The 23,867-nt window shown below is 48.1% G+C and overlaps 1 pseudogene across 1 annotated transcript in view; it reads right to left on the bottom strand.

The window, feature by feature from the left end:
* The window catches only part of LOC308468922, a 35,138-nt pseudogene extending 20,212 nt beyond the window's left edge, over positions 1-14,926 (bottom strand). Inside the window, exons 1-7 of the transcript XR_013991423.1 lie at positions 14,362-14,926; positions 13,694-13,789; positions 12,676-12,906; positions 11,653-11,675; positions 10,134-10,255; positions 8,138-8,170; positions 5,863-6,356 (exon numbers count right to left, since the gene is read on the bottom strand). The product of XR_013991423.1 is annotated as an uncharacterized misc_RNA (transcript). The remainder of the gene's footprint in view (positions 1-5,862; positions 6,357-8,137; positions 8,171-10,133; positions 10,256-11,652; positions 11,676-12,675; positions 12,907-13,693; positions 13,790-14,361) is intronic.
* Between the last annotated feature and the right edge of the window lie 8,941 nt (positions 14,927-23,867).

Below are 23,867 nucleotides of genomic sequence, written 5' to 3'. Positions count from 1 at the left end.
GGCGCTGTGGGTTAAACCACAGACCCTAGGCCTTGCTGATCAGAAGGTCGGCGGTTCAAATCCCCGCGACGGGGTGAGCTCCCGTTGCTCGGTCCCTGCTCCTGCCAACCTAGCAGTTCGAAAGCACGCAGAGCAAGTAGATAAATAGGTACCGCTCTGGCAGGAAGGTAAACGGCGTTTCCGTGCGCTGCTCTGGTTCACTGGAAACGACTTAGTCCTGCTGGGCACATTACCCGGAAGCTGTACGCCGGCTCCCTCAGCCAATAAAGCGAGATGAGTGCCGCAACCCCAGTCGTCCACGACTGGACCTAACAGTCAGGGGTCCCTTTACCTTTATCCTCAGGCCCACAGACTGCCTTTATGTTTTGCTTGTATTCATTAAGCCTGTATTAATGATTATGAAGTAATTATAACTGTTACCTGCACAGACCCAGCGGCAGCAGTTGGCCAGGTCAGAGGGGAGTCATTTCTGGTGCTGCCAGAGCACAGCATCCTGCTCAATGAAACCTCCTGGGGCAGAGGCAGTCTACCTCTGAATCAGCTGAAGTTGTAGAGGCGAACCACAGGAAAGGGCTTTTGGTCTCAAACCTTTCGTCTCACCAACTTTAAAAGGATGTCTAAGTTAGTGTCCAAAATCATATGATGTGCTGTATGAACAAGTCCTTTCTCTCTAGGCAATCACCAAAACCCGTGAGCTAATCCTTTTTGTCTACAAAATAAAATGCACTCCTATGTCTACTTAACAGTAAGTTCAAAGGGACTTATCCCAGGACACAGGGCTATAGGCTTGATTTCTTGTTTGTGCCATAGAGCTCAGAAGAGATTAGAAAGATGTGCTGCCTTCACTTCCTCTTCCGACTTGAGAATTACCATTCGGAAGACCATGATAAAAATGTTGAATGAAAACGCCTCTGCCAATTTGTTGCCCCATCTGTTTGGCACTGGTTGCAATGCTTCTGTTGACAATGGGGTGGGGAGCTATTATAATTGGCATTCTTTTCATCCCCCCCTTCACTTTGCCCACAACTGACTGTATTTTAAAAAATAGGGTGTCAATAGGGTAGCTGCTCTCTCGCTGAAATGGGAGGTACGGCTGAGGCTCACTGCTGTCCTGGTGGTGGGATTCCCACAAATAAAGGGATGGGCAGACTTCCGACTTGGGGGATTTGCTTTCATTTTTAATCAGAATGCTGAGATCAAGAAATGGATCCAGGTGCAAAATACGAGTTTATGCAGGGAAGCCCCTGAAATCAGCCACTCAAACTGGATCAACTCCTCCTGCAGACATTCACGGTAAACACAAGAAGGTCTGAATATGAGCTTCCACATACAGGAACTTTGCAGGAAGGGCTGTCAAGCAAATCTCTGAAGGGATCCTTGTTAAGATTTCAAATTCTGAGTGCCCAGACTTGGGGTGACCAGGCCCAGGTTCAAATCCCTTTTGACCATAAACTTTAATGTGTTTCCTTTTTTCTAAGTCTCTCAGTTCAGCCTCTTCTACCGCACAGGGTTTCTCTGATATCACCCTCTTAAAATCCCTGGAGAAGTGTCATGGGGAATGGATGGGGCCATTATACTGTTGAGTTCGAAACAACATAGGAACAATGAGAAGGACAATCTTTAATAAAATCAAACATGCTAGCACATGAAACATATCCACAAATTCTTCCAGTTATACAAAAGGATAAGAAGAGGTGATGAGGAGAAGGCCTTAGATCAGATACTCCAAAACTCAGCCCTCCAGATGTTTTGGGACTACAACTCCCACCATCCTGACCACTAGGTCCTGTTAGCTAGGGATGATGGGAGTTGTAGTCCCAAAACATCTGGGGGGCTGAGTTTGGGGGTGCCTGCCTTAGATAATATCTTGTGGAACTTTATGAAAAAATCTATAGAAATAATAGGGCTCGGGGAAAACTTTAAGAGAGGCATTGAGGCAATATATTGAAACCAGAGAGCCAAACTGATCCTTAATATTGAAATAATGGAAGATTTAAAGATAAGTAAAGGGAGCAGGCAAGGCTGTCCTCTTTCACCTTTAGTATTTATTGTGAACGCAATAAGGTAAGATCAAAATATAAAAAGTATAACAGTGGGAAAGGAATCACATAAGATGAAGGCCTTTGCAGATGATCTGATCCTAACTACCAAAAATCCAGAAGAGAGTGTACCAAAAATAATATAAAGGATTCTTTAATTAGGAAAAGTGACAGGATTTAAACTAAACAAGAATAAAACCAATATGTTAGCAAAAATACGTCAATGCAGGAAAAAGAAGAACTGCAGAAGATATCAGGATTAACAATAGTAAACCAAACTAAGTACTTGGGAATTTGGCCGACGATTAAAAACAGTAACCTATTCAAGGATAACTACCGTATTTTTTGCACCATAACACTCACTTTTTTCCTCCTAGAAAGTAAGGGGAAATGTCTGTGCGTGTTATGGAGGGAATGCCTATGGGTGGCGGGGGGGATCTGCTGCAGTCGTGAGCAGAGGATCCATGGTTCCCCTTCCTTCCCTCCTCCGTGGCTCGCTTTGAAACAGCAAAGCGGGAGAAGAGCCGCTGAGTGGGGAGGAGAAAGGGACAGAGAGCCTGCTTCTTTAAAGGAGCAAAGCGGGAGAGGAGAGGAGCCGCTTACACAAGTGTAAGCGGCTCCTGTCCGGTTGGTTCCTTTAAAGCAAGCAGGCTCTCTGTCCCTCTCTCCTCCCCACTCAGCTTGCTACATAGCAGCAAAGTTTTTCAGCTCGCTAAGCCAGGGATGAGCGGGGAGGAGGGAGAAAAGCAGAGCCTGCTTGCTTTAAAGGAGCAAAGTGGGAAAGGAGCCTTCTCCCCTTATATCCCTCTTCTTCATTATTAGCAGCATCCTTCTCCACCCACCCCACGCGTGCTTCTTCTCCCCTTAAACCCCTCTTCTTCATTATTAGCAGCATCCTTCTCCACACACCCCACGCGTACTCCTTGTCCCTTGAGTGCTTTTCCTTCCCTCCCCACTTAAAATGTGGTTACAAAGCACAGATCCACATGGATCCTCAGGATTTTTGCATTAGGCTACTCCAAACTCACTGTCAGATCACATGTCTGTGGCCACAGCATGAACCACAAAACTCATACATCCACTGTTTCGTTTAGAATATTTTTTTTCTTGTTTTCCTCCTCTAAAAACTACGTGCGTGTTATGGTCAGGTGCGTGTTATAGAGCAAAAAATACGGTATATAAAAATATGGAAATAATTCAAGAGAGATTTGGAAATTTGTAGTTAAGATAAGCAATGTGTGGCAGGATATCAGTTGTGAAAATGAAAGTGTTGCCTAAAATGATGTTCTTATTTCAAATGATACCAATCATTGGAGGGGTGGGATTTAAATCTTGGCAAAAAGATCTATCAAAGTTTATTTGGCAGTATAAAAAAATTTATTTGGCAGTATAAACTTTTAATAGATAAAAAAATAGGGGTGGATTGGCATTACCTGATTTAAATTTGTACAGTGGTACCTTGGGTTAGCCCCATTAGCTAAAGTGATGCTTCAGGTTAAGAACAGTTTCAGGTTAAGAACGGACCTCCGGAACGAATTAAGTACTAAACCCGAGGTACCACTGTAGAGGGGACACTACTACATGTGTGGTGGACATGTGACAAAATTGGAAGCTTTTGGGACATGGTATACGAAGAGCTAAAGAAAATGTTTAAAGAAAACTTTGTTAAGAAAACAGAAGCTTTTTTATTGGGGATATTAGATACGAATATAGCCAGAGAAAATAAGAAAATATTCCTTTATGGTACTACAGCTGCGAAAACATTAATTGCTAAATATTGGAAAAAAGAAATAACACCAACAAGAAAAGAATGGCAAGATAAATTATTTGATTATATAGAATTGGCTAGAATGACAGATGCAATTAGGGGGCAGCCCAAACAAAAATTTCAAAAAGAATGGGGAAAATACAGGGATTACCTTAAAAAGCAGTGCCCTCAAATAAAAAATAAAAACAAAAATAAAGATGGGTAAAAAATATACAAAAAGGAGGAAACAATTTATCAAAAATGAAAATGCAACTGTGCTGAGGATGAAGGAAGTCAACTGGAAGAAAATAATTGAAATATAAAAAGGTAAAGGTAAGGTAAGGTAAGGGACCCCTGGATGGTTAAGTCCAGTCAAAGGCAAGTATGGGGTTGCGGCACTCATCTTCCTTTCAGGCCGGGAGAGACAGCATTTGTCCACAGACAGCTTTCCGGGTCATGGGGCCAGCAGGACTAAACCGCTTCTGGAGCAATAGTTTATTATTTGTATTGTATGAGTTTTTGTATGCTATGCTGATATTGCTTATTCTTTTCACTAGTATTCTTATCTTTTATCTTTTAATGTCTTTTTACCTTGTCTTTTACTACTTTTATGTTTAGTTGTATGAATGTGTGTGCCTGTGCTGCAAAATTTTACACACACACACACACACACACATAGTGGTACCTCTGGTTAAGAACTTAATTCATTCTGGAGGTCTGTTCTTAACCTGAAACAGTTCTTAACCTGAAGCACCACTTTAGCTAATGGGGCCTCCTGCTGCCACCACACGATTTCTGTTCTCATCCTGAAGGAAAGTTCTTAACCCGAGGTACTATTTCTGGGTTAGCGGAGTCTGTAACCTGAAGCATCTGTAACCTGAGGTACCACTGTATAAACAAAAAAAGAAGAGGTGATCTCTAAAAATACAGATAAGTATCTGACTGTTCACTACAAAGCACCTTGGAGAATATAATTGTATACATGGGAATTTACAGGGGGAAAACCCACTCCCCAAAATCCTCTAGATTGTCACTGTTCTCTCCTCAGAACTTCTGACAGAGGCTCTTCACTGTCAGAGGGGATTTTGTTACATCAAGGCCCAAAACCTGTGGGGGGATTATGTTTCTGGGGTCAGAATGCAAAAGCAATATTGGATAAGTCAGGAAGACCCCCGAAAATGCGCCCCAAGCAACCATCCCTACGTGTCCGAAGCCAGAGATCTTGAGAGCTTTATGCAACCTTTGTAGAGACCAGTAAGCAAGGTGGACTTAGAAACCCTTTCTCCCACTGCCAAAGCGCCCCCCCCCAATTGCCTTCTGGGCTTTGGAGACTCTTGTGAGATCTCACACAGTCCCTTCCAAGAGGTTTTCCCATCTCTCACCCTCTTTCTATTTATTTATTTATTTATTTGTTTAGACAAAGTGCTCCAGGCTGCAATCACACAAGTAAGTTGTGCGTTCTGGACCGACTAGCAAACAGGTCTCTGATTTTGCTATATTGCCACATAAGCTTCCCTGAGTAGCAGCAAAAAAAAAAGAAAAAAAAAGGGGGGGGGATTTTGGAACTTCCATTCATGGTCAGTGGAGGTTTTGGGGAAGGAAAGGGAATCTGAGAAAGGGATTGAGGCTGAGGAAGGTTTTAAGTGATGCCCGTGCATAATTCTGGTTTTATTCATAAAAGATGATGGTATTGTCTCTAGAAAACTCAAGTTGGAGGTTGGAGAGAGAACATCAAAACAGGAATATTGCAGGGGGGGGTGTTGCTGTTGTTTCCTAAATTATTTTCTTGCTTCTTTCCCCCTTTGCACCTCCTGCACTGACAGAAGTAGCCTATTCCCAAGGGAGAGAAAACAGGCAAGTTTGGGGACTGACAGGGGACCCAATCAATCAGTGTCATTTACAAAGCTGGCCTGAGAAGGGAGAGTTGCATCATGATTGACACAAGGGATGGCCAATCACCGTTCTGCAAATATGATTTCTCCTGAAGTGCCTGTCAGCTCAGTCCTGAAGAGGAGACTGAATGTGCCATGATGACAGTGAATATATGCTTGTCTGTCTGCACCTTCAGTCAAGAGAGTCTCAGGTTCGCTTTCTCGCTCACATAAAAGTAGGGCTGGAGGGTCTCTCCTGAGAAGGGGGCTGCTGTATCTGCATGGAGAAGGGCTGCTGTATCTGCATCGTAAAAGGACACCCGTCTCCCTTCACAGTTCAGGGTCACTCGGATCCTCTCAGGCTCCTCACTTGGAACAGGGTCCTCATAGGGGGAGCATAACTTGTACCCACCGTCCCACTTCCCCAAACCCCAGATCCCTTCCGTAGTATCAAAACCTAAATCACCCTTCCTCTTCACAGACTTTCTGGCCACCCCCACCCCTCCTCTCTTCCCACAATGACCTCCCAGAAATGTCTGCCTGATGTGAAACCCTCACATCCCAGCACATCGCCATGTGTGTCAAATCTCTCAGGGTTGTTCGGCAGGCGTCTACGCACTTCTCCATCTCTCACACTCTTTCGATCCTCAGACAGGATGAGGTAAGGATTTGCTGTGTCTGGATCCAAAGTTACGTTTTCTGTGGGGGCAGAGGAGGAAAGAGAAGAGAAACGACGTCAACGGGGAAGCTGACTCTGTTTTAGGTACATGACAGAAATAGCATCCGCTCTGAAATGAACAGGGTCTCCATGGCTCTGCATTCAAGACAGGTTCTTAATGATTCTTGAAATATTTGCAGTTCTTTCAAGTGTTTGAAGTACTTAACACACATTCTCTACATAGAACCCTTGCAAGTTCCCAGTAAGTTAAGTCAATCTTACTATGGCCATTTTTCAGATGGGAGGACTGAAGCTGAGAGACAGTGGCTTGTCTAAGGCCAAACCCACAGTTCATGGCAGAAGGGTCCTCTAGTCCAACCCCCTGCTATGTAGGGATCCCAACTAAAGCATGCACGACAGGGGGCCACCCAACCTCTGCTTAAAAACCTCCAAAGATGAAGAGTCTACCACCATCTGAGGGACTCCATTCCATGTTCTGCAGTGCAATGCAGTAGTCCCTGGCAGGTGTTTGGGCCTATGGTTTGTTTCCCCCAGGAAAACTATAAGCAGTTAGCCAAGAACAAACTCAATTTTAGCTTGCAGTTTGGTTAGAGCAACGCAGAATATTGATGGTTCTATTACATCGTTGATATGAATGGCTTTCTTTTCCTATGAATTGTGTTAATCGTTAATGCATTCACACACACACACACACACACATTTGTCACCTTCAATGCAAAGACCCCATCCTGGCTCCCCAGACCTGATTTGGCTATATAATTCATCTTTTTCTTCACTGTTCCTCACATTTATGGAAAAGGGGGGCAGTGGAAGCATCACGAGAAACCAATTTAAAAATTGGTCAGGCTGGTGGACATTAGAAAGAAGATCTGCTCTGCAGTCCTCCCTACCCCTGCCACGTTACGGAAAGTAATCAAGTGATTTCTTTTTAAAAACACACTTTTGCACTTTGGAAATTATGTGGGATATTGGATGTTGCCAGTGCTGCTATTAGTTTTTTGTTTTGTTAAATGTAATGTGTTTTTCTAGTTTATTGTATTGATTAACTTTTATGTATTTTACTAAGTGTTTTCTAAAAGAATCCCAGAATATGATTTTAAAGGTAAATAAGAGTTTCCTTTATGCTGCCATTTTTACATCTTTTCCAGCTCTTATGATTCCCTTTTTGTGGTGTCCAGAATCAGGCCAGACTGGACTTCTATCTTGCCATTGAGCCTTTTCCCCTGGTCTGTGGTGTAATTCTGCCCTGCTCTTTTAGGTTTACTCAACTTTCTCTTGTTTTAGCAGAGAAGTCATGTCTCCCCTCCAATACAAAAGCTGAGGGAAGACCCCCAATCTTGCAGGGACGCTGAACCACTGCAGTTCACACTCAGGCAGCCCCCAGCTCCCTCCACTGACACCAGAACCCATTCACCTTCTAGCCCCCAAAGGTTGTTGCAGCCATTTTCTGAGCTATTTGTGTTCATGCATTTCCCACTCTTACATAAAAGGGGTGGGGATCTTGTATGGCTCAAAGGGATATTTCCCCCTCATGTGCCGGGAGCCTTTGGCTTCACACCACCCCTGTGTCTTATTGAGATTCGGCACAGAAAAGCCAGCCATCCTGGGCTGTGGGCTTCCTAAGAGTCTGCAGGATCAGGCCATGAGCCCCTGTAGCCCAGCAAGCTGCTCTCACGGAACAGATGCCTCTGGGAAATAAGGGAAAATACGGCATGGACGGAAGAGGTGCAGTGGCCTGGTCTTTTGAGATGCGGATCCCATCTCTCCCTAATTAGTGTCTGTGCTTCACCCGGAAATGTACCTTTTCGCAGCTGAAGTCCATATTCCACAGTGTCTGGGAGAGAAAAGGGAACAGAGATTTAGCATCACACCATCATTCAGACAACAAACCTGGAATGAACAATATGAGCTCATGAGATTGTAGCCAGGTGTTGTGGACTACAAGTCCCATCCTCCCTAACCACTGGCCACACCAGCTGGAGATTATGGGAGTTGTAGTTAAAACTATTTGAAGGTCTCCATACTGGCTATCCCTGCATAACCAGGGCAGGGGTGATGTCAAAGGTCAGTCCTGCCCAAATCTTGGGAGGAGGAGCAGGACCCCCAGAAGATCTCCCCATCAACAACAAGGCCCAGACACCCCTGTTCCAGGACGGGAGGCCTCAACCCCAGTCCCCTCTGCTCCTGGCTGGCTCCTGGACAGCCCTCCTCTCTCCTTCTGCCCCCCTTACATCAATCTCAGGGCCAAAGGAACAGGAGAAATGCCCCAAAAGTGAGATGTGTGAAAGCACCCAAAGCCTGGCTGAGAGATGTGAAGAGTTCAAGTACAACTTTTTACAGACACTCACCACTTGAGGGAGGCTTACATTCCTGAAGATTGTGCATAAAGGCAGATCGTGCAAAGTCAGAATGACTCCTGGAATCACCCCTGCCATCAGAGATCTCAAAACGGTCCCTTGAGATCTCGCAGGAGCCTCTCAGAACCAAGTAAGGTCTTAAAAGCGATTTGCACGGTGGCCAAACCCTTCATGGCAAGAGCTTTCAAGCCCTTTACCTTGCTGACTGGAATCTGGGAGGCTCCCCCAAGATCTCGCAGGAGCTTCCAGAGCCCAGCAAGAAGGGTTTATCCTCCTCTTTCAATTGCCTAAATAAAATCAGTTGTGAGTCATCTACATAGCAAAGTGTGGTTTCTAGATATTGAAAGAGAATAAATAAATAAGCCTTCTATTTTCCAGGCATGGCTAATATTCCGTATGACCTGGGGCCTGTCATGAACACTTCTAAACATCCAGTACAAAGTACTTTCAGCCCTTCTTTAAGGTAAAGGTAAAGGGACCCCTGACCATTAGGTCCAGTCGTAGCCGACTCTGGGGTTGCAGTTCTCATCTCGCTTTACTGGCTGAGGGAGCCGGCGTACAGCAGTAAAGTAATGCTTTTCCCTGGCTTGGGCTTAGGATATTTCCGTTTCACCTTAAAAGGGAGCAGGCTTTGTGAGTCACAGAGTCTGCGTATTTCCTCTTCACAGGAAGTTTATGTTTTGTCTCTTGCTTTCGTTTCTCTCTCTGTGTCTGAGACACTGAAGCAGGCAGTCATGTTTTTTCTTTGTTCTGACCAACGCTGAATAAACTTGTAAATATGCTCTCCTGAGTGCGTCTTTCGCTGTGCGAACTCTGCTGATAGAGCGTGCAAGAGCTCTGGAATGTGGGAAACTATTTCTGGGGCTCGTGTCGCTAATTGCTGATACTGTATCTACGGGAGATCGATGGATCGTCCGGAGGCGACATGGAGTCATGATGGGCTTTATCTGCCTGGCAGTATCCCAACAGTCATGTGGCCAGAATGACTAAGCCACTTCTGGCAAACCAGAGCAGCACATGGAAACGCCGTTTACCTTCCCGCCAGAGCGGTACCTACTTGCACTTTGGCGTGCTTTCAAACTGCTAGGTGGGCAGGAGCAGGGACTGAGCAACGGGAGCTCACCCCATTGCGGGGATTTGAACTGCCAACCTTCTGATCAGCAAGCCCTAGGCTCTGTGGTTTAACCCACAGCGCCACCCGCGTCCCCTTCAGCCCTTCTTTACTACCTCTGAATTTCTTCATGACTCCCTTTACCATCCCCTTTCAATTGCCTAAGGAAAATCAGTTGTGAGTCATCTACATAGGAAAGTGTGACTTCTAGATATTGAAAAGAATAAATAAATAAACATTCCATTTTCCTAGCACTGCTAATGAGCTGGAGTCTTTCATGAACAATTCTAAATATCCAGTACAAAATATTTTCAACCCATCTTTACTACCTCTGAATTTCTTCATGACACCCTTCAGGAAGGGATTTATATCTTTGAAGTCCCAGATCCTCCACTTCAGGGCAGGAGGAAAAGCCACAGGAGGATTCTTTTATTTCTCCTTCTCCTGAGACCTGGGAGGAGGAGAACAAAGTGAAGCCACCATCCTTCCAATGCAAGGAGCTTTCTGAGAAGACAGGTGTCTCATCCTGATGATAAATGCACCATGGAAATATCATGAAGACTTGGGAGCAGGGTTTTCCTACGGCAAAAAGGAGCATCTAGCTGACGTGTGGATCTAGAAAGCATCTAAGAAGTTGAAGGAAAACCGAAATACACCTGCTTTTGAATTTTGAATGAAATATATGAATAGGAGATTGAAGATAAAGAAGCTGATATATACCCATTATTATTTTTTTAAGAAAAGTGAACCATATTGGGTCCTTATGCAGAGATTTTAGGACTACACCAGTTTTAGTGAAGCATTTCAAGTGATTAATGAGGAAAACAAAATAGATCTGGTATGTGCATTTCTGAAATATAAGGAAGTTCAGAATGCTTTAGAATGGCTTTTGCAATTAACATTATAAATGTATTTTAGCACAGTGGTTATATTTTAAAAATGGAGAAAATATTAGAAATTAAAGCAGTATTTTCTAAACATGGAAGATTTTCAAAATTCTTGAATTTTTGAACATGTTGTAGGTGTTTGGGGGAGAAGGCTCTCAGCGGCTACTCTTCACGTTGGCTGAGTCAAAGGCAGTGGTGCCTCTGAACTCCAGTTGCTGAAACCACCAGAGCAGAGTGTCCTCTGGGGCTCAGATCCTGCCCACTGGTTTCCCACTGGCTTCTGGTTAGTCACTGTGAAAACAGGATGCTGGACTAGATGGACCACTGGCCTGATCCAGCAGGGCCCTTTCTCACCTTCTTATGGCTGAGGAAGAAACTGCAGGAGCCTGAAATACACTGAATATTTAAGGGTAAGTTATAGTGAAGATATTTACAAGCACCTTTGGGGTGTCCCCCTTTTTTGTATCAGTTGCAGAGTAAATGAATCCATCACAGAAATGGACCTTCAGAAATATGCAATGGGGAACGGCTTCCTGTCTGTGATTGTAGCAACAAACTACCACAAAAATATGTCTCTACTTTTGTCTGTGATTTTGTGAAATGGACGGTGGAGTCCTAAGCTATCTCCGGAAGGAGGAACTGGAGAGTGAGTTTCTCACTTGTTAAACAGGAACTTTCCCAATACAGTGGTACCTCGGGTTAAGTACTTAATTCGTTCTGGAGGTCCATCCTTAACCTGAAACTGTTCTTAACCTGAAGCACCACTTTAGCTAATGGGCCCCCTGCTGCAGCTGCGCCACCAGAGCCCAATTTCTGTTCTCATCCTGAAGCAAAGTTCTTAACCTGAGGTACTATTTCTGAGTTAGCGGAGTCTGTAACCTGAAGCGTATGTAACCTGAAGTGCATGTAACCCGAGGTACCACTGTACATTATCTTAAAGCAGTAGATTTCCATCACTTACCTCTGCAAGAAGCTTCTGATATCCTGGAAAGAAGGAAAGAAAAATATATCCGTGGAGCCATTTCTGCAGAGAGCCCTGCGGTCAGTTATACTAAGCAGCTGAAGCAGAGAGAGGTTAGCCAAGCACAAAACAAAAGACCCCCAATAAAATACACAGCGCCATATAATTTTGGAATAACCATCAGATGGCAAAAGTCAGCCATTCCAGTGATGACTAATAAAAGGCCCCTTTCTTCTCTTTTGACCAAGTCACCCAAACACCGGAGAGATTCAATCCCACCTCCCTGATTTGCCATTTTGCCCTGCAGCGCATGCTGGTTCCGTGTTCACATGCAACTAATCGGTTCACTGCTATGTACATCCCGCACTCAATCATATCCTATGAACCACCCTGAGACCTGTGGGTATTGGGTGGTACACAAACTTATTTTAATAATAATAATAATAATAATAATAATAATAATAATAGGTCACCCCCTCTCTGGCTGGACACAAGACAGCATCTGAATGAAAAGATGTTGCAGTGCCAATTTGGAATGCCTGTGTCGGTTGTTTTCAACTCGCTTTTACTCAGGCACACTGAAATGAATGGACCTAAGATAGTCTACTCTGAGTAAAGGTTAATTGAATACAGAGCCCTATTGGCTTGTGGGCTTCCCTGAGACCTCTGGTTGGCCAATGAAAGAACAGGAAGCAGGACAGAAAGGGCCTGTGCTTTGATCTAGTGACAACTTGAAGAAGATATTGGGGGGTGGGCAGGTAAGCTACGCCCCACATAATCAATCACAAGATGCAGCACACAAACCCCATTTCAATAGAAATGCCCATTATTGGTGGGGGGGGGGGCTGGCCCCCTCAAATATTTTATTGGGCAGTCTAAGGGACCTTGGCCTCTCGGAGTTAGCTGCTATGTCATGTACTGCTTGTTCCTCTGACAACAGTATTTTTATGTGGGGAAGGACTAAGAAATGCCTGTAGTCTGAAGCAGCACACTCCACCCTGTCACATCAGGATGAGGCCTCACCTGAAGGAGTTCACTCGCTGGTTCCTGAAGCTTCTCCTCCATCTCCCGGATGAGGCTGTCAAGAGAGGAGAGTTCCCTGGAGAGTCTGGCCAGGTGCGCCTCCCTTTTGGCTGCAATCTCCTTCTCCACTTCTGCCATCTGGGCCAGAATACGTTTCTCCTGTTCTTCCAGAAACTGGTGCAGTCGCCTGAACTCAGCCACCATCTTTTCCCTCTCTGCACCTGTTTGTTTCTGCAGCAAAGCGATTGAAAAAAGAGAACAGTGGGCCAATATCAGGCATCTAGTCTGCTCTTGCAGGATAAAGAGGCCAGTTATCCCAATTCCCTTGGAAGGCCACTTCTGACATATTCAGCAGAGAAAGAGCTTCGTAAAAACTTGCAAGCCCAACCCCTCCTTTAAATGGTCTTTCAGGCTCTGTGGGAGATCAGACCATTCAAAAATAAACCTCTTTCTGTATTTCATATTTATTTTCCCAGATTTTGATTTTGTTTGCTTCTGCACCAGCAAAAAGAGAAAGAGGAGGAGAAAACCAGGCCAATATTAGGCATAATACTGCAGGATGAAGAGACCAGTTATTAGAATTCACTTGGAAGGGCATGTCTGCCATTTTAGAGAGATCACTCCAGCAGGAAAAGAGTTTCATAAAAATTTACAAGCCCACCCCCACCTTCAAATGGTCTTTCATGCCCTGTGTGTGATCAGACTGTTCAAAAATACTGTAAACTTCTTTCTGTATTCCATCTTCATTTTTCCCCAGATATTATACTACAGTATTACCTCCGGGTTGCGGATGGGATCCATTCCGGAGCTCCAGCCGGATCTCAAAGTTTCAGCAACTGGAGGTGCCTGTTCTGCGCATGTGCGTGATAGGCCGCTTCTGCGCATGCGCGCAGTGAAACCCAGAAAAATACTTCTGGGTTTGCCATGTTCGCATCCTGAAGTTTACATAACCAGAGGGTTGTGTAACACGAGGTACTACTGCATAACATTTTTCACCTTAAATAAAAATAATGCTTACAAGCAGGTCTTGACTTTCCTTTTCTGTGCCCGCTTTAAATTCCAGAATTTTCTCTCTCTCCTTCTTCACATTGTCTAGGCAGCTGCTTATCTGTCCCTGAAAAGAAAAGAAAATCAAACTTTGGTTGTTGTTTTTCTTTGTTGGAGTTTTAGTATTCATAATAACAGGAAAGTTGAATCAGATGCTTGCTCCCTGCCCCAAAGACTGTGGTCTTTGCCTTCGTCATCCTGGGAGCCTGTGGCGCAATGGGTCAGTGTGTCTGGCTGTCAACCAGAAGGTTGGTGGTTGGAGCCCAACCAGGGACGGCTGTGGGCAGAATTCCTGCATTGCGGGGGGTTGGACTAGATGGCCCTCAGGGTCCCTTCCAACTCCACCATTCTGTGATTCTATCCCTGCCACCTCCATTGCTCCTCCCTCCAGCCCTTTCCTAAGGGAGCTGCTTCCAGAGGATGAACTGGGGGTGAGTTTCTCCTGCAGGGGGACATTAGGGGCACTGTAATCCCCAGAACGGTAAAAATAAATTGAACAGAGTTTCAGAAGTTTACTGACAAGAGACTCTTTGTCTGCAGGAGGGGGAGAATATATTAAAACATTGTCCTGCAAAACCCCCTTCTCTGTAGCTATTTCGCCCTCATCAAACCCAAAGGAAATCCAGAGAGATTTCTTACCTTGTACTCCTCGAAAGCCTCTTCCAGAAGAATCGCCTCGTGGCTTTTGTGCTCCTTGGACGCAATACACACGACACAGATGGGGCTTTCGTCCTCCTTGCAGAAGAGCTTCAGGGGCTCCTGGTGCTTCTCGCAGATCTTCCCCTTTCCTTCGGCCCCCTTTCCCCCATGAAGACGGAGTTTCCCGAGTGTAAGTTTTTCCAAAACATTTGCCAGCGGCCGATTGGGGATGAGGTTCCTGTGCTGAATGATTTCCCTGCACTGAGGGCAGGAAGCCTCTCCCTCGGATTCCCCCCAGCACTGGATCAGGCAGGATCGGCAGAAGTTGTGCCCGCACTCCGGGATGATCACCGGATCCCTGAAACACTCCAGGCAGATGGGGCAAGTAACTTCCTCTCAGAGATCCTGCTCGGGACCCCCAGAAGCAGCCATGGCTGCTGCCTCGCCCGGAAGAGAGAGATGGTTTCGTTTTCTCTCTTTTGCGTCTGCAAATGGGCGTGTTTCCTTTCCAGGAAATTCAGGTGCTATAGCTCGAGATCACTGCTGCCCGAAGAGTTGGGTTAAATGGGAGACAGAGTCTTCCCGCCATGGGAATTTATATTTTTTAAAAGGAAGGGTATAATTCGTGGCTGCCGATTTAAGGAGCCGTTTTCCAAGGGTGTTATGTACTGAGTTGAATAGGATCCAAACTGTAGCAGTCTGATTGGTCCTAGAACAATAGGATCCAAAAGGCAGCAGTCTGATTGGTCCTAGAACAATAGGATTCAGAATGCAGCAGTCTGATTGGTCCTAGAACAATGCAGCAGTATGATTGGTTGGCAGGAACCACCCAATCCTGCTCCAGATAGAAGTGAATCCACAACCTGATTGGCTTACAGTAGAATTCCAGAATTAGCCAATCATGTGCAGCCCATTGTGTAAATAATGTATATAAAGCAGATACTGTGAGGGGACATTTATTCATTCCTCCTCACCACTATGAGCTGAATAAAGAGCATGAAATCACTTTGCGACTCTGAGTATATTTCACTGGCGACGAAGGTGGGATCCCGCTGAGCTGACTGCCACACACAGCACCGCAGCACTGCCAACTGCCGCACCGCTGCCTCGCACCGTGTATCCAGGCTTCAGCTCCGGGGCACAAGGAACTCAGAATGGCAGCCAACAGCAGCTTCTCGCCATTCAACCCAGCATCTGGAGACTGGGAAGCGTACGCCTCCCGTTTCACCTTCCTCCTAGAAGCCAAAGGGGTCACCGACGAAGAAGACGCCAAGAAGAGGGCGATATTCTTCAGCGTCTGCGGAGAGGAGACGTTTGAAATCGCCCGGGCTCTCCTTGCGCCTGAAGACGTCGCTACTGTTCCATACAAAACAATAATGGAACAGCTGAAGGGGCACTTTTCGCCGCAGCCCTCAGTGGTGGCTCGTCGAAATGCCTTCTACGCAAAGCGGCAAGCCCCTGGGGAAACCATAACTGGGTTTGTGACCTCTCTCCGCCAAGCCGCCCGGTTCTGCAACTTCTCAGAGCTGGAGAACATGCTTCGTGACCGCCTCGTCGGTGGCCTGAAGGATGAGAAGCTGCAACGGCGCCTCTACGCTAAGAAGGACCTAACGTTCCAGGTCGCTCTGGAGGAGGCCCTGGCAACAGAAGCTGCCGAGAGGTCGACCCAAGAGGCACGGCCGAGCCTGCCATCCCAACCGAGGGTCCACCATGAAGACCTCACCGACGACTCAGGATCCGACAGGGAGGAGGTGCACCGAGTACAGCAGCGCACTCAAGCAGCGCACAGACCACAGCTGCCTCGACGAGAAGGAGGGAACTGCGCAAGCTGCGGGGAGAGTCACGAGAGGAGGACCTGCCGTTTCCGCAACGCAGAGTGCAGGCAGTGCAGAAAATCGGGACACATCGCCCGGGTGTGTCGGGCTCGGCCCACCCGACACCAGGCATCAGATGACCAATCCAAGAGCCCCAGGTCCCGGGGCCCAACGCACCAAGGCAACTCGACGGAGCTCACGGACTTCCAGGTATACCAGTTGCCCCACCCCAACGTAGAGAAAATTTATGTAGAGGTACAGATAGAGGGGGCCCCATGCCGCATGGAGCTTGACACGGGTTCAACTCTATCCATAATCTCGGCAAGGACCTTAAGGAAACTGTGTCCCACTGGGGGTCCCAAACTCAGGCCGGCCCCATTCACCCTCCGGGACTTCCAGAAACGTAAGGTCCCCACAATGGGGGTGGGGACCTTCAGGGTGCAATACCGAGGGCGGACGCGGCAACTGGACTTGCTTGTGGTCAAGGGCCCCTACATTAGCTTACTGGGATTGGCATGGTTTGGACCACTGGGGCTAGCTGTCACCGGGGTGAACCACACTAGCTTACAAGTGGACGTGGACGCCATATGCAAGGAATTTCCAGGGGTTTTCGATGGGAAATTGGGACAGTATACGGGCCCCCCCATTGCGCTACAGCTTGACCCCGCAGTACGACCGGTCAGGCTCAAGGCCCGCCGGGTCCCGTTCGCCTTGAAACCCCGTATAGACGAGGAATTGGACCGACTCGTAGAGCAAGGAGTGCTGGAGCCGGTGCCTAATGCTCCCTGGGAAACCCCAATCGTCACACCCGTCAAGCCTAATGGTTCGGTCCGCATCTGCGCAGACTACAAATGTACCATAAACAAGGCCCTCACGGCCCACGCATACCCAGTGCCAGTGGTCAGCCATGTCCTTGCCACCCTGGCTGGGTCGAAAATTTTTGGCAAGCTGGACTTGGCCCAAGCATATCAACAGCTGCCAGTAGATGAGGCCACAGCAGAGGCACAGACGATTGTGACGCACAGAGGAGCGTTCAGGGTAAAGCGGCTGCAATTCGGTGTCAGCGTGGCACCAGGCATATTCCAGAATATAATGGACTCTCTCCTTAAAGGGATTCCTGGCGTCACCCCCTTCTTCGATGATGTGTTGATTGCCGGCCCCACACCAGAGGAGTTTGAGGACCGCCTCCGCACCGTTCTGCACCGTTTCCAGACGGCGGGTCTCAAGGTGAAGCGGGAAAAATGTCTACTAGGAGTGCCTCAGGTGGACTTTCTGGGATTTATGGTGGACGCAGAAGGGGTCCACCCGACTGGGGACAAGGTACGGGCCATTTGTGATGCCCCAGCGCCCAAGAGCAAGACTGAACTTCAGGCCTTCTTGGGACTATTGAACTTTTACCATTCCTTCCTTCCCCACAAGGCGGCGGTAGCGGAGCCCCTACACAGACTCCTGGACAAGCGGGCCCCTTGGGTGTGGGGCCAGCGCCAGGAGGCCGCATTCCAGGCAGTCAAGGACTTGCTTGTCTCAAACTCGGTCTTGGCACACTTCGACGAGAGGCTGCCGGTGGTGCTAGCATGCGACGCCTCACCCTATGGCATTGGAGCTGTCCTGGGGCACCAACTCCCGGATGGAAGAGAGGTACCGGTGGCGTACTTTTCCCAGACACTCAACACAACCGAGCGGAACTACTCGCAAATCGACAAGGAGGGTCTGGCAATCGTAAAGGGAGTAAAAAAATTCCATGATTTCTTGTACGGGCGGCCCTTCACCGTGGTGACTGACCACAAGCCGTTGCTTGGCTTGTTTGCCCCCGAAAAGCAGACCCCCCAAGTGCTGTCTCCTCGCGTCCTCAGGTGGTCAATTTTCCTTGCCAGCTACCAGTATGCACTGATTCACCGACCTGGGAAGGCGATGGGCCATGCGGACGCCCTCAGCAGGCTACCACTACCGGAAACAGGCCCTGACCCAGCACCTGCACAAGAGGTTATGAGCCTGGAGCTGCTTCCCGACCGCCCCATTCAGGCACAAGAAGTTGCACACCATTCCAAGAAAGATAGGGTCATCTCCCGGGTCCTGGACTGGGTGTGGAGGGGATGGCCCAGCAGCAGCCCCGGGCCAGAATTCGCCGGCTACACAACCCGCAAACATGAACTGTCGGCCCACAAGGGGTGCCTGTTATGGGGAAGCAGAGTCGTTGTTCCCCAGCCCCTCTGCAAAAGGGTCCTCACAGCCCTACACGAGACACATCCAGGGGTAGTAAGAATGAAGGCCCTTGCCAGGAGTTATGTGTGGTGGCCGGGGATCGATGGAGAGATAGAGGCCTGGGTCAAACACTGCCAGGCCTGCCAAGAATCCCGCCCAGATCCCCCAAGGGCCCCAGTCCAGTCCTGGGAGTCCGCCCGAGCACCATGGTCACGCCTGCATGTGGATTTCGCTGGCCCCTTTCAGGGGAAAACATTCTTCATAGTGGTGGACTCCTACACCAAATGGCTGGAAGTCGCACTGGTACCGTCCACTTCCACGTCCGCAGCCATCCGGGTACTACGCAGGCTGTTTGCAACCCACGGGCTCCCTGACACTCTCGTCTCAGACAACGGGACTGCATTTACGTCAGGAGAATTCCAAACCTTCACAGCGCAGAACGCCATCCGCCACATCCGTTCGGCGCCGTTCCACCCTGCCACCAATGGCCAAGCAGAACGCATGGTGCGGACCACCAAGGACACCCTTCGCCGCATGACGCAAGGGGACTGGGAGTACCGCCTTGCCACATTCCTTCTAGCACAGCACAGCACCCCCAGCTCAACGACTGGCCGGAGCCCCGCTGAACTACTAATGGGTCGGCGCCTTGCAATCAGATTGGACCGCCTTCACCCCGATAGAGCTCAGGATGAGGTAGTGGTGGGGGAAGGCAGGAACCCCCGGACCTTCGAGGCCCAGGACCCAGTGTACGCAAAGAATTTTGGGGCAGGCCCAGCATGGGTACCCGCCACAATCACCAGGGTCACTGGCCCCGTGTCGTACGAGGTGCTAACGGATGGGGGGCAATGCTGGCGCCGCCACTGCGACCAGATACGGCGACGATTCCCGGGAGAAAACCAGGAGGAGGACAGGTCAGAGGAGTCCCAAGGGAACAGCGGGGCAGTGAGGCCCATAGAGCAGGAGGGGCCAGCAGGAGAGGCAGAATCAGTAAATACAGAGAGGACCCGTGAGGCCGAAAGGACACCGGAACCAGAACCACGACTGAGCGAGCCGGTTGCACCAGACCAAACAGCCACATCACAGCCAGCATCCTTGGAACACGAGCCAGAACCCGGAGCCCGGACCAGGGAACACCCCAGGCCACAACGCACACGTAGGCCGCCGGCATACCTTGAGGACTATGAATGCGACCTCCCGGGCAGGACTGGAACTTAGAGGGGAGGGGTGTTATGTACTGAGTTGAATAGGATCCAAACTGTAGCAGTCTGATTGGTCCTAGAACAATAGGATCCAAAAGGCAGCAGTCTGATTGGTCCTAGAACAATAGGATTCAGAATGCAGCAGTCTGATTGGTCCTAGAACAATGCAGCAGTATGATTGGTTGGCAGGAACCACCCAATCCTGCTCCAGATAGAAGTGAATCCACAACCTGATTGGCTTACAGTAGAATTCCAGAATTAGCCAATCATGTGCAGCCCATTGTGTAAATAATGTATATAAAGCAGATACTGTGAGGGGACATTTATTCATTCCTCCTCACCACTATGAGCTGAATAAAGAGCATGAAATCACTTTGCGACTCTGAGTATATTTCAAAGGAGAAGTGGAGGAAGCGAGTTTTTTTTATGAGCTTCATGTCAGCCTCACTCATTCGAAAGCCAGTGAATGAATTTGAATCTGAAGCCCCTCCCACCCTTAGTAGCAACCCATGCGTAAAAAGCAGGAAAGTCCAGCATGAACAGAATTTACACTGATCTCTAAATAGGCATGAGGGTGGTGGGTGGGGTGGAATCCGGGACTCCTGAGCTCTCTGGAGGCCAAGAGGGAAGCTGGACATCTTTTCCAACATTTATTGCGCGCGGGCACCCGGTTCCCTTTGCTTTACGAATGAATGGCGCTTTCGCAGGGGAGGTTTGGGCGTGAGAGAATTCAGGGCCGACGGCTTACGCGGCTGGAGCTAATGTCAACACGAGTGAAGGGTGCGACGTGGCACAAAGTCCCGGCCCCACGCCCTGGCCCATCCTGCCGCCAGGTCAAGTCACTAGTCCTCGGTGAGGATACCAAGCGGCGTCGAGGCACCGCCGCCCCCTAGCGACCGGGTATGGAAACGCGGAGTGTGTGTGTTAAACAGCACCCTTTCCCCGCTCCATGGAGAGGTTTCAGCTCTGAAGTTGTTGCTTTCGGAGCCCCTTTCCCGCTGTAAGACACAAAAGTTCAGACTCCAAGGAGCATCGCAGCCGGAGCCCAACCCTCCCCTGTGATGCACATTCCCACGGGACCATTGGACACCCATCCACAGCCCCTGAGAACATGGGATGGAGGCTAGGGGGTTTCGGAAGAGATTAAGAAAACAATCTGTCTTCACTTCCTCTTCCCATTTGAGGAGTGGGACTCTGTCAGAAATGTTCCTGTCATGTTCCCTCTCCTTGGCCGTTGGCCCTGTTCCCGGTTCTTCAGTTGTCTGGCTGCCATGGCAGATAAGGCTGAGTCTCACTCACCCAAAGGACTTGGAATGCATGCAGAAGTTGCGGAGACAAACATCAGAAAACAGTTTAATAAATCTCCCGCCACCCCTCTCCAAGGAGCCCCTGCAGTTCAATAAAAGCCTCCAGAATTCTCTCTTCAATCCCATTTTCATTAACATTTATTCTGGCAAAAGTGGGTAGTATTTCAAGTCCTGCTCAGAACAGACTCATTGAAGTCAATAAGCATGACTAACATTGGCTTATTCATTTAAATGGGCTTACTCTGAGTAGGACATACTTGAAGCCAACCCAGAGGGTGTATAGGATTGCTAGCCATCCTAGCCCAGACGTTTCTCCCATGCATTTCAGCAGAATCCACCCGAATTCTCTCTTCTCCACCTTACAAGTTTTGCTCCAGGAAACCTGCTGAATGGGGGAACTTGGTTCTCAAAAGCCCCTTTTTCTCACAACCCAGCTGATGACGCAGGCACCCTCCTAAATTCCCTGGAGGAAGTGTCATGGGAAATGGATATTATACTGTTGAGTCTGAAACAACATAGGAGCAACAAGAAGAACAATCTTTAATAGAATCAAACACATTAGCGCATGAAACATATCCCCAAATTCTTACAGGACCATTACACAAAAGGATAAGAAGAGGGGATCTCTAAAAATACAGGTAAGTATCTGACTGTTTGCTACAAAGCACCTTGGAGAAAATAATTGTATACAGTGGTACCTCGGGTTACAGACGCTTCAGGTTACAGACGCTTCAGGTTACAGACTCTGCTAACCCAAAAATATTACCTCCGGTTAAGAACTTTGCTTCAGGATGAGAACAGAAATCGTGCTGCGGTGGCAGCTGGAGGCCCCAGTAGCTAAAGTGGTACCTCAGGTTAAGAATGGACCTCCAGAACAAATTAAGTTCTTAACCCGAGGTACCACTGTACATGGGAATCCCCCCCCCATGCGAAATCCTCTAGATTGTCATTGTTCTTTCCTCAGAACTTCTGACAGAGGCTCTTCACTGTCAGAGGGGATTTTGTTGCATTGAGGCCTGAAACCTATGTGGGGGTTACATTCCTGGAGTCAGCATGCAAAGGCAATATTGCACAAGTCAGGAAGACCCTCAAAAATGCCCCCCACGCAATTAGCGTGGTGTAGTGCTTAAGAGTGGTGGACTCATAATCTGGTGAACCGGGTTTGCTTCCCCGCACCTCCACATGCAGCTGCTGGGTGACCTTGGCCAGTCACACTTCTCTGGAGTCTCTCAGCCCCACTCACCTCACAGAGTGTTTGTTGTGGGGGAGGAAGGGAAGGGAGAATATTAGCTGCTTTGAGACTCCTTAAGGGGAGAGATGGGGAGGATATCAAGTCCAAACCCCTCTTCTTCATCATCCCTACTTGTTCGAAGCCAGAGATCTTCAGAGCTTTATGTAACCTTTCTAGAGGCCGGGAAGCAAGGTGGACTTAGAAACTCTTCCCCCCACTGCCAAAGGCCCCCCCCCCATTGATTTCTGGGCTCTGGAGTCTCTTGTGAGATCTCACACAGTCCCTTCCAAGAGCTTTTCCCGGACTCACCCTCTATTTACTAATTTGTGTTTTGACAAAGGGCTTCAGGCTGTGATCATGTAAGTTAAGTTGTGCTGAGTTTTGGACTGACTGCACCCAACTAGCAAACAGGTCTCTTTGGATATGGGGATTTTGCTGAATTGCCACCTAAGCTTCCCTGAGGAGTAGCAAAAAAAGGGATTTTTGAACTTCCATTTCCCTGGCCAGTGGAGGCTTTGGGGAAGGAAAAGGGAATCTGAGAGCAGGATTGAGGCTGAGGAAGGTTTTAAGTGATGCCAGTGCATAATTCTGATTTTATTTAGCAAAGATGATGGTATTATCTCTAGAAATCTTAAGTCAGAATTGGAGGTTGGAGAAAGAACTACATTGAAACAGGAATGTGTGTGGGGTTGCTGCTGTTTCCTAAATCATTTTCTTGCTTCTTACCCCCTTTCCAACTCCTGCACCGAAAGAAGTACTCGATTCCCAACGGAGAGAAAACAGGCAAGTTTGGAGACTGACAGGGGACCCAGTCAATCAGTGTCATTTACAAAGTTGGCTCAAGAAGGGAGAGTTGCATCATGATTGACACAAGGGATGGCCAATCACCGTTCAGCAAATATGGTTTCTCCTTAAGTGCCTGTCAGCTCAGCCCTGAAGAGGAGACTGAATGTGCCATGATGACAATGAATATACACTTGTCTGTCTGCACCTTCAGTCAAGAGAGTCTCAGGTTCCCTTTCTTGCTCACAAAAAAGTAGGGCTGGAGGGTCTCTCCTGAGAAGGGGGCTGCTGTATCTGCATGGAGAAGGGCTGCTGTATCTGCATCGTAAAAGGACACCCGTCCCCCTTCACAGTTCAGGGTCACTCGGATCCTCTCGGGCTCCTCACATGGAACAGGGGCCTTACGGGGGGAGCAGAACTTGAGCTCACCATCCGACTTCCCCAAACCCCAGATCCCTTCTGTAGTATTAAAATACAAAACCCCCTTCCTCTTCACAGACTTTCTGGCTACCCCCACCCCCCACCCCTCCTCTCTTCCCACAATGACCTCCCAGAAATGTCTGCCTGATGTGAAACCCTCACACCCCAGAACACAGCAACATGTGTCAAATCTCTTAGGGTTGTCTGGCAGGTCTTGACGCACTCCTCCCTCTCTCACACTCTTTCGATCCTCAGACAGGGTGAGGAGGGGATGTGCTGTGTCTGGATCCAAAGTTACGCTTTCTGTGGGGGCAGAGGAGGAAAGAGAAGAGAAACAACGTCAACTGGGAAGCTGACTTTTCTTTAGGCACATGACAGAAATAGCATCCCCTCTGAAATGAACAGGGACTCCATGGCTCTGCATTGGAGACAGGGATGTCCATCAAGTTCTTAATGACTCTTGAAATATTTGCAGTTCTTTCAAGTACTTAATGCACATTCTCTACATAGAACCCTTGCAACTTCCCTGGAAGTTAAGTCAATATTAACT

Source organism: Podarcis pityusensis (assembly GCF_964106645.2).
Source record: "Podarcis pityusensis genome assembly, contig: HAP1_SCAFFOLD_121, whole genome shotgun sequence".
Lineage (NCBI taxonomy): Eukaryota > Metazoa > Chordata > Lepidosauria > Squamata > Lacertidae > Podarcis > Podarcis pityusensis.
This window is presented reverse-complemented; position numbering and strand designations above follow the sequence as displayed.